Below are 8,566 nucleotides of genomic sequence, written 5' to 3' on the forward strand. Positions count from 1 at the left end.
AGGGTGCAACAATGAATGAATGGAATCCCAAAATCTCTGTAGCTGTTCATTGAAATGAAAAATAAACAACCTAAATTAAAAAAAATATATAGTTAATAAAACAGACCTTCTAGTATTCTCTGCTTTCAGCTGAGATCTACCTAACATCAGTAGTATCATCCCTGGTGGTATGGCCTCAGCTAAATTCAGCTAGAAATCCTGGTAATTGTCTTTGTACTATTCTAAGTCATTTATGGATAATCTTCAGCAATATTTTGCTTGCATGTGATAGTAATATTGTTCCATGATTTCCACATTCTCTTGGGTTTTGTTTTGTTTTTTAAATGGGAACAAATATGAATCTGTTCCACTCAGTTGGCCCCATAAGCTGTCTTCCAAATTTCTTGGCAGAGACTGGTAAGCACATCTATTGAAATGTGTCAGTTAGTATTCCATCACTTCCTAGGACCTTATTTAGATGCCTTCAATGCAGCTTGAACTTCTTCCTTGATCACCATCGGATCTTGATCATATGCTGCACTTCCTAAAATGGTTCTGTGTCCACGAATTCTTTTTAGTCCAGCATATTCCTTCCATAGTCTTCTGATGCTTCATTGATCATACAGGATTTTGCCCATAGCATCTCTCAGTAATACGAGTCAAAGCTTGAATTTTATTTCTTTGAGTTTGGTAAATGTTTTTTAACTTCAACTCTTTGCACTTTTTTATTATAATACTTTGTCTTTTCAAGCTGCCCTTTGAAATCCTGTTCAGCTCTTTTACTTCTGCAGTTCTTCCCTTTGTTCTGGCTTAACATTCTAGGCAATTTTCAGTCTCTTCTGATGTCTATTTTAGTCTTGTCTTTCTAATGATCTCTTACTTGCTTCATGGATAATATCCTTGATATCATACCACAGCCCCTCTGGTCTTAAGCATTAGCACTCAGTGCCTCATTCCTATTGGGTATGGTTTTTAAATTCAGATGAGTTAGATTAAAAATCTTATTTTCATTCTTGTGGAATTAATTTTGTTCAGCTTCCATTTTAAGTTCACGCAAGTAATTGATCTGGTTTTGATGCTGATACTCCTATATCAGTGACCTGTCAGGCAAGGTCCCAGTGTATGGTCACCACTTGTCTTTTTTTTTAACCGCGCAACATAATTTTATATCAAATGCAGATGTTTCTTGACAGATTACAGGTACATTACCCATGGTTTGGGAGCCGTATGATGACGGAGTGAGACTAAGTAGTTTGGGGTGTCACATGGTGTGGGGTGCTCTTAAGGCCCTCAGTATGTTAGTTAGTCCTCTGGCTCTGCCTGTATAATGGTCAGTGCCTGCAAACCCAGGTGGGGCTGGACACGTGAGCCGGGCCTTTACCTGTTTGTGAATTGAATATCTTAAATTTGAGTGGTTCCTTCACAGACTTGGCCACCGTCTTCTGACATGCTGTCTTCCTGTTTTGTTTTTTTAAAATTTATTTTCATTTCAATGAACATCTACAGAGATTTTGGAATTCCATTCATTGTTGCACCCCTCTCCTCGCCCCCCACCCACCCCATTTGCTCCTCTCCTTCAAACGCAAAAGAAAAACTCCCTCATTGGTACGCGAGGTTGTGGAGAGACTGGAACCCTTATTCACTGTTGGTGGGAGTGTAAAATGGTGCAATCACTGTGGAAAGCGATGTGGCGCTTTCTCAAAAAGTTGCAAATAGAGATACCATTTGACCCAGCAATTCCACTACTGGGAATATACCCTAAAGAGATCATAAAGGCACCCAAGTAGATATATGCATACCCATGTTTATTGCAGCTTTGTTTACAATAGCAAGGAGTTGGAAACAACCCAAATGCCCATCAACAAACAAATGGGTAGAGAAGCTGTGGTATATTCGCACAATGGAATATTATGCTGCATTGTAAAACAAGGAACTCATGCAATATTATTCAAAATGGGTGACCCTGGAGGACATTATGCTGAGTGAGGTATCTCAGTCACAAAGGGACAAATGCTATATGGTGCCTCTGTTGTAGAATGAGGCTGACATCGGGGTGGGGGTAAGACTGAGAAAAGCTGTATTTTATTTTTAAATATATTTTCAATCAATAAATCATTGCATAAAATCCATTCTGTCTTCAGCCTCATCTCTGTCACCAAGTCTAATTTACGACTACTAGAGAGCTCTGGTGGCCTAGTGGCAAGAAGTGGCGCTGCAATCCCAGAGTCATGTGATTTGAGTTCACCAGCTACTCCACAGGAAAAGAATGGGCAGTCTCCTCCCATGTGATTTACTGCCTCTGAAAACCCACCCGTGGGTCAGTATGTGTTGATTATAACCCTACAGTACACAACAACAGTAATAATCCTTTATTTCCAAATTTTGCATTCCAATCACGTTATTAGTGAATCTTGATTGCATGTTCAGTCAAGTTCAGACTGCAGAAGTTGGTGGAAGTCCTGTTTCTTCAAACCCTCTTTGTGTTTCTTCAGTGGTTGGTGCATATATATCAACGACCTGCATTATGCTTTTTCAACATGAGGAGGACTTGAAATGCTGCAGAAGATCAAAAACTATAGCCTTCAATATGGATTACATCTTAACATCAAGAAGGCAAAAATCGCCCCACCAGAGTCAATAGGCAACATGATAGGTGGAGAAAAGATTGAAGTTTTCAACGATTTCATCTTACTTTGATCTACAATCAACACCTGTATTCAAAATTTGTTTTGCTAAGGTTAGTAGCAGACCAGATAGAAGAAATGGAAAGTCAACAGTGTTCCAAATGTTTGATCTGCTGTATAATTCCATGATTTCTGGCATCAACAGTTCCTCCATATTCAGTTCCCTCCCTCCTCTGTGTCCCTTGGGTCCAGTGGTTCACTGGAAAGTCCCACAGAGACTCATGCAAAGTGATGCAAGCTGGTGTTGCAGAGACTGGTGAGCAGTGTAGGCTATCAGTTGTGCAGCTGGAAAGAGCTTGAGCTCCAATGAGCTGATCATCTCTCCTGACTAGGAAAGACATTTTGCCTCAGAAATCCTGTTGGAGGAGCAGCTATGAGTCAGTCTTGAGTTAATAGCAGTGAGAAAGAAAAAGATAAGCAGATAAGGCAATATATAATATATATGTACTTATTCCCCGTCAAGTAATTTCTTAGAAAAGAATCACTGTACAGGGAGCTCTGGTGGCCTAGTGGCAAGAAGCTGCACTGCAGCCCCAGAAGTATGCGGTTTGAATCCACCAGATGCTCTGCTGGAGAAGGGGGGGCAATCTCTTCCTGTACCAGTCAGATCTGATTTGATGGTACACACACAAAAATAATAAAATTTTTGTAACAACTACTGTTTATGTCTATATATATGCTATATATAGATATTTATACACACACACCACTCAAATGAATGTATATATAATTTTGTGTAATGAATAAAATGTATTTTCATTTAAAAAATTAATAATAAATTTTTTAAAAAAAAGAGACATTTTGAAGGATAAACTTTTTATACCACAATACCCTTGTACTGACAGTCAAATCAAAAGAGGAGGCATTGGGTAAATCTGCTATCAAAGACCTCTCCAATGATTAACCACACCCCACCCCAGCCCCATTCATTCTCAACCCTCTGCTCACCCCTTCCCCCTTGGATCCTCCTACAAGTTCTATAATAATGGTCTTATACAGTATTTGTCCTTATAGGATTGAGTTAGTTCACTGAGCATAAGGCTTTCCAGTCCCTCCCAAGTTAGGCAGTAATTTACACAATAATTGCCCCTTTGTGCTACATAGTATTCCATCATGTGAATGTACCATACTTTTTAAATCCATTCTATTGTGGTTGGACATTTGGAATGGTGAATAGCACTGCTGTGAGCATTGGTGTACAAGTCTCCATTTGTGTTTCAGTTCTCATTTTCTCCAATCATCTCCAATATTTATTACTGGCTGTCCTGTTAAAACTTTGCCACTGCTACTGGACTGAAATAGTATCTCATAGCGTGTTGGTGTTTTTTAAGGTTTTAATGAAAATTTATAAAGAGCTTGGATTTCCATTCATTAATTGTTGCACATTTTCCTCCCTGTGCCCCCTCCCCCCAGTTCAATTTTTTCTTTGGGAAAAAAGTTCTTTTATTGTTATACAGTCCCCCTCCACTCAGACCACTTTACTGTGCAACTCTTGTCATCCCCTCCTTTCTGTTTTCCCCCAACCCCCATATCAGACTTGTTCTATAAACAGTAGTATTATGCAGTATTAGTCTTTTTGTGACTGAGATATTTCATTCAGCATAATGTCTTCCATGGTCATGCAATTTGTATAATATGAGTTCTTTGTTTTTCAGTGCTTTGTAATATTCCATTATGTGAATATACCACAGTTTCTCTATCCATTCATTTGTTTATGGGCACTTGGATTGTTTCCAACTCCTTGCTATTGTGAACAAAGCATCAGGAAATATGTATGTGCATATATCTGCTTGGGTGGCTGTTCAGGTTTCTTTAGGGTATATTCCCAGTAGTAGAATGTCTGGGTCAAATGGTATTTCTATTTCCAACTTTTTTTAAAAAATTTTATTGATTTTAATGAACATTTACAGAGACTTTGGGTTTCCATTCATTCATTGTTGCACTTTCTTATTTCCAACTTTTTGAGAAAGCGTCATACTGCCTTCCATAGTGGTGGTACCATTTTACACTCCCAACAACAGCGAACAAGGGTTCCAATTTCTCCACAACCTCGCCAACATTTGTTGTTTGCTGCTCTGTTGAATTTTGCTATTCTTACTGGGGTGAGACTATATCTCATAGTTGTTTTTATTTGCATTTCTCTTAGAGCTAGGAATTTTGAACATTTCCACATGTGTTTGTTCACAATTTTAATATCTTCTTTGGTGAAATGTTTGTTCATATCCTGTGCCCATTTTTCAATTGTTTATCTTGTTGTGGTGTTCGAGTATTCTATAAATCCTAGATATAAATCCCTTGTCTGACATGTCATTATCAAATTTTTTTTCAGTCTGTGGCTTCCTTTTTTTCCCTGTTGGAGAAGTTTTTGCATGTGCATAGGGATTTGATTCTTAGAAGGTCCCATTCATCTATTCATTATGGTTTTGATTTGCATCTCTCTTATTGCCAGTGATTTTGAGCACTTCATGTGTCTGTTAGCCATCTGAATATCTTCCTCTGTGAAGTTCTTCCATGTCTTTTGCCCGTTTTATAATTGTGTTATCAGTTTTTTCTTGTGGAGGCCCTGCAGGATTCTATAAATTTTTTATATGAGACCCTTGTCTGAAATGATATGCCAAATGTTTTTTTCCCAGTTAGTAGGTTTTATTTTCACTCTGTTTGAAAAAGTTTTTGATGCGCACAGGGATTTAATTTTTAGAAGGTCCCATTCATCAATTTTATCTTCTCCAGATTGTGCATTTCTGGCTGTATTGGTCAGTCTCTTTATACCATAGACTAGGCAATCTGGAGTGAAAAACAATGTATACGAACTTTGGAAGTAAACCGGTATAAAATAAAAGTTTTACTTTTGAAAAACCTCATCAGAGGCCTATACTTATGAGCTAAAATTATCAGAGTAAAAGAACCAGGGTGGTGGGGGGAGAGACCTCTCCAAGGTGTTAAGAAGCATGGTATCAGTTTAAAAACTAAGGTGAATTTGATTCAAGGCATGGTATTTTCAATTACCTGTTGTGCATCTGAAAGTTGGACAATGAATAAGGATGGCAGAAGACTTGATGCCTTTGAACTGTGGTGTTGGAGAAGTGTAGAGAATATCCTATGGAGTGTCAAAAGAACAAAAAAACTTGTCTTGGAGAAAGTGAACCAGGGTGCTCCTGAGAGGCAAGGATGGCAAAACATCCATTTAAGATGCTCAGGACATGTTAGAAGGGGTGAGTCCTTGGAAGGGGACGTCATGCTTGGAAAGGTCTGCAACAAAACATAAAAGGTCCTTAGGCAACAATAACTGTAACAATGGGCTCAATTATGTCAGCGATGATGAGGATGGGATAGGACAGGACAGGTTCAGATCAATTGTTCATAAGGTTGCTATGATTTGTAGTCAACTTGAGGGCACCTAACACCAACCACACGAACATGGGAAAAGTCCTTCCACGGCTCATCTCTTCGTTGGTCATTAGTATTTAATGCATCAAATCTGTTTTTGATGTAGTTTGTAAGTTCAGGTGATGCATAAATTTTAACAACAGTCAAATTAACAGCCTTTCCATGTATGAGTATTGATATTATCCTGTCACTAACAGCATTGCACTTCAGGATAGATCCTGAAATGATCTGATGATGAAGATATCACCTCTTCCTCTGTCAAGTCTGAACTGACTCAGCACCTCCATTAGGGTTTCAAGATTAATTCACACTGGAAATGACCCATCTTTCTCCCAAATATTCAAACTACCAGACTACAGAGTATGCCATTAGAGCTCCTTGAATACAATTCCTTCCTCCTGTCACTGGACCAATGATACGTTCCAGCACAGTAGACCATATGATTTTCCAATTTCAGTCCATTTTGTTGATTTTTATGTATTTCATTTTCTTTTTCACAATTTCCAGTTTTCCCATTTATATTTCATATTTACCATGTTACAATTGATGGTTATTTGCAGCTATTTGTCCTCATTTTGAGTTCTAGCACATCAAATTAAGGCTATTCATTGGATGAATGCTCTATTCCCTCTGCATCCTACTTTGAGGTGGTAGCCCTTCCTGAACCATATTTCTGAGTGCCTTCCAGCCTCAGGGCCTCATCTTCTGGCACCATATCAGACAGTGTTCTGCTGCTACTCAAAAGTGGTGCCATAACTTCCAGCATCATAAAAATTCACATGCCAGAGAGGTGAGTAAAGGAAGTGGGGAAGATCTGGTGGGGATCTGGAAAGACAGGGTAACCATAGTTATAGTTAAGTGTTGATTAATTTTATAGAATGTAATAAATGAGAACAACATATCAGCAGAGAACTGCCAGAGGTCCAGGCTGGGTTTAGAAGGGGTCATGGTACAAGGGATATTGTAGCTGATGTTAGATGGATCTTAGCTGAAAGCAGGGAATACCAGAAGAATGTCTGTGTTTCATTGATTATTTGACTGTATGGATCATAACAAACTGTGGCTGACTCTGAGAAGAATAGGAATCCCAGAACACTTGATCGTGCTAATGAGAAACCTATACTTGGACCAAGAGGCGGTCGTCAGAACAGAGCAGGGTAACATTGCATGGTTAAAAATTGGGAAGGGTGTATGCCAGGGATGTGTCCTATCGCCATACCTTTTCAACCTGTATGCAGAGCAGATTATCCGAGAGGCTGGGCTGTATGAGGAGAAGTGTGGCGTCAGGATTGGTGGAAGATCTATCAACAATCTGCGATATGCAGATGACACAACCCTGCTTGCTAAAACGGAGAAGGACCTCATGCACTTGCTGCAGAGGGTCAAGGACTGCAGCCTTCAGTATGGACTGAGGCTCAATGTCAAGAAGACAAAGATTCTCACCACTGAACCAATTGGTAGCATCAGGATGGATGGCGAAGAGATTGAGATTGTTCACAGCTTCAGTTTGCTCGGCTCCACAGTCAACACTCTTGGCACCAGCAGCCAGGAAATCAAGAAACATATTGTGATGGGAAAGTCTGCTGTTAGGGACCTCTCTAAAGTACTCAAGAGCAATGGTGTCTCTCTGGAGACTAAGATGTGCCTGATACAGGCCTTGGTCTTTGCAGTCACTTATTATGCATCGGAGAGTTGGACAATGACTAGGGAGGATAGAAAGAGAAATGATACCTTTGAGCTTTGGTGCTGAAGAAAAGTATTGAATGTACTATGGACTGCCAAGAAAACAGATTTATCCTAGAGAGGGTTAAACCAGGCTACTCCTTGGAGGTAAGGATTCTGGGCCTTCGTCTGACATACTTTGGACATGTAAGGAGAGACAGGTCCTTGGAGAGGGACATCATGCTTGGTAGGGTGGAGAGACAGCGCAGGAGGGCAAGACCATCTATGAGGTGGATTGATTCAGTGATTGGGGTAATCGGGATGGGTGTGTCAGATGCAATGCGATTGGCACAGGATAGAGCAGGGTTTTTTTTTTGTTTGTTTGTTTTTTTGTTTTTTAGAGCAGGGTTTAGGGCTGTTGTACATAGGGTCGCTATGAGTCGCAAACGACTCAACGGCACATAACAACAACAACAACAGTGAATGAGAATGACTGCATGAAACACAACGTGAATGAAGGATAGTGTGAAACATAATTAAGCCACCACCACCACCACAACAACAAAGAAACAAGCCAACACAGTAAGACACACAAGTTGTGGATAAGCACGGTAGGTCTTGATAATGTGTTTTTCATTAAAAACCATTTTAATCCAGGCCATAGTTAAGAAAATATTTTCTTAAATGCCATACTAATTATTCCAGAGGAAACAATCTTGCTTGCTGAAGATGAGGATGACTTGAAATGCTTGCTGGAGAAGATCAAAGACTATAGCATTCAATACAGATTACGTCTCAAAACTAAGAAGGCAAAAATCCTCATCACTGGACTGACAAACAACATCATGACAGAT

This window comes from Elephantulus edwardii, unplaced genomic scaffold (genome assembly GCF_000299155.1).
Source record: "Elephantulus edwardii isolate Elephantulus edwardi_28Jun2011 unplaced genomic scaffold, EleEdw1.0 scaffold00093, whole genome shotgun sequence".
Lineage (NCBI taxonomy): Eukaryota > Metazoa > Chordata > Mammalia > Macroscelidea > Macroscelididae > Elephantulus > Elephantulus edwardii.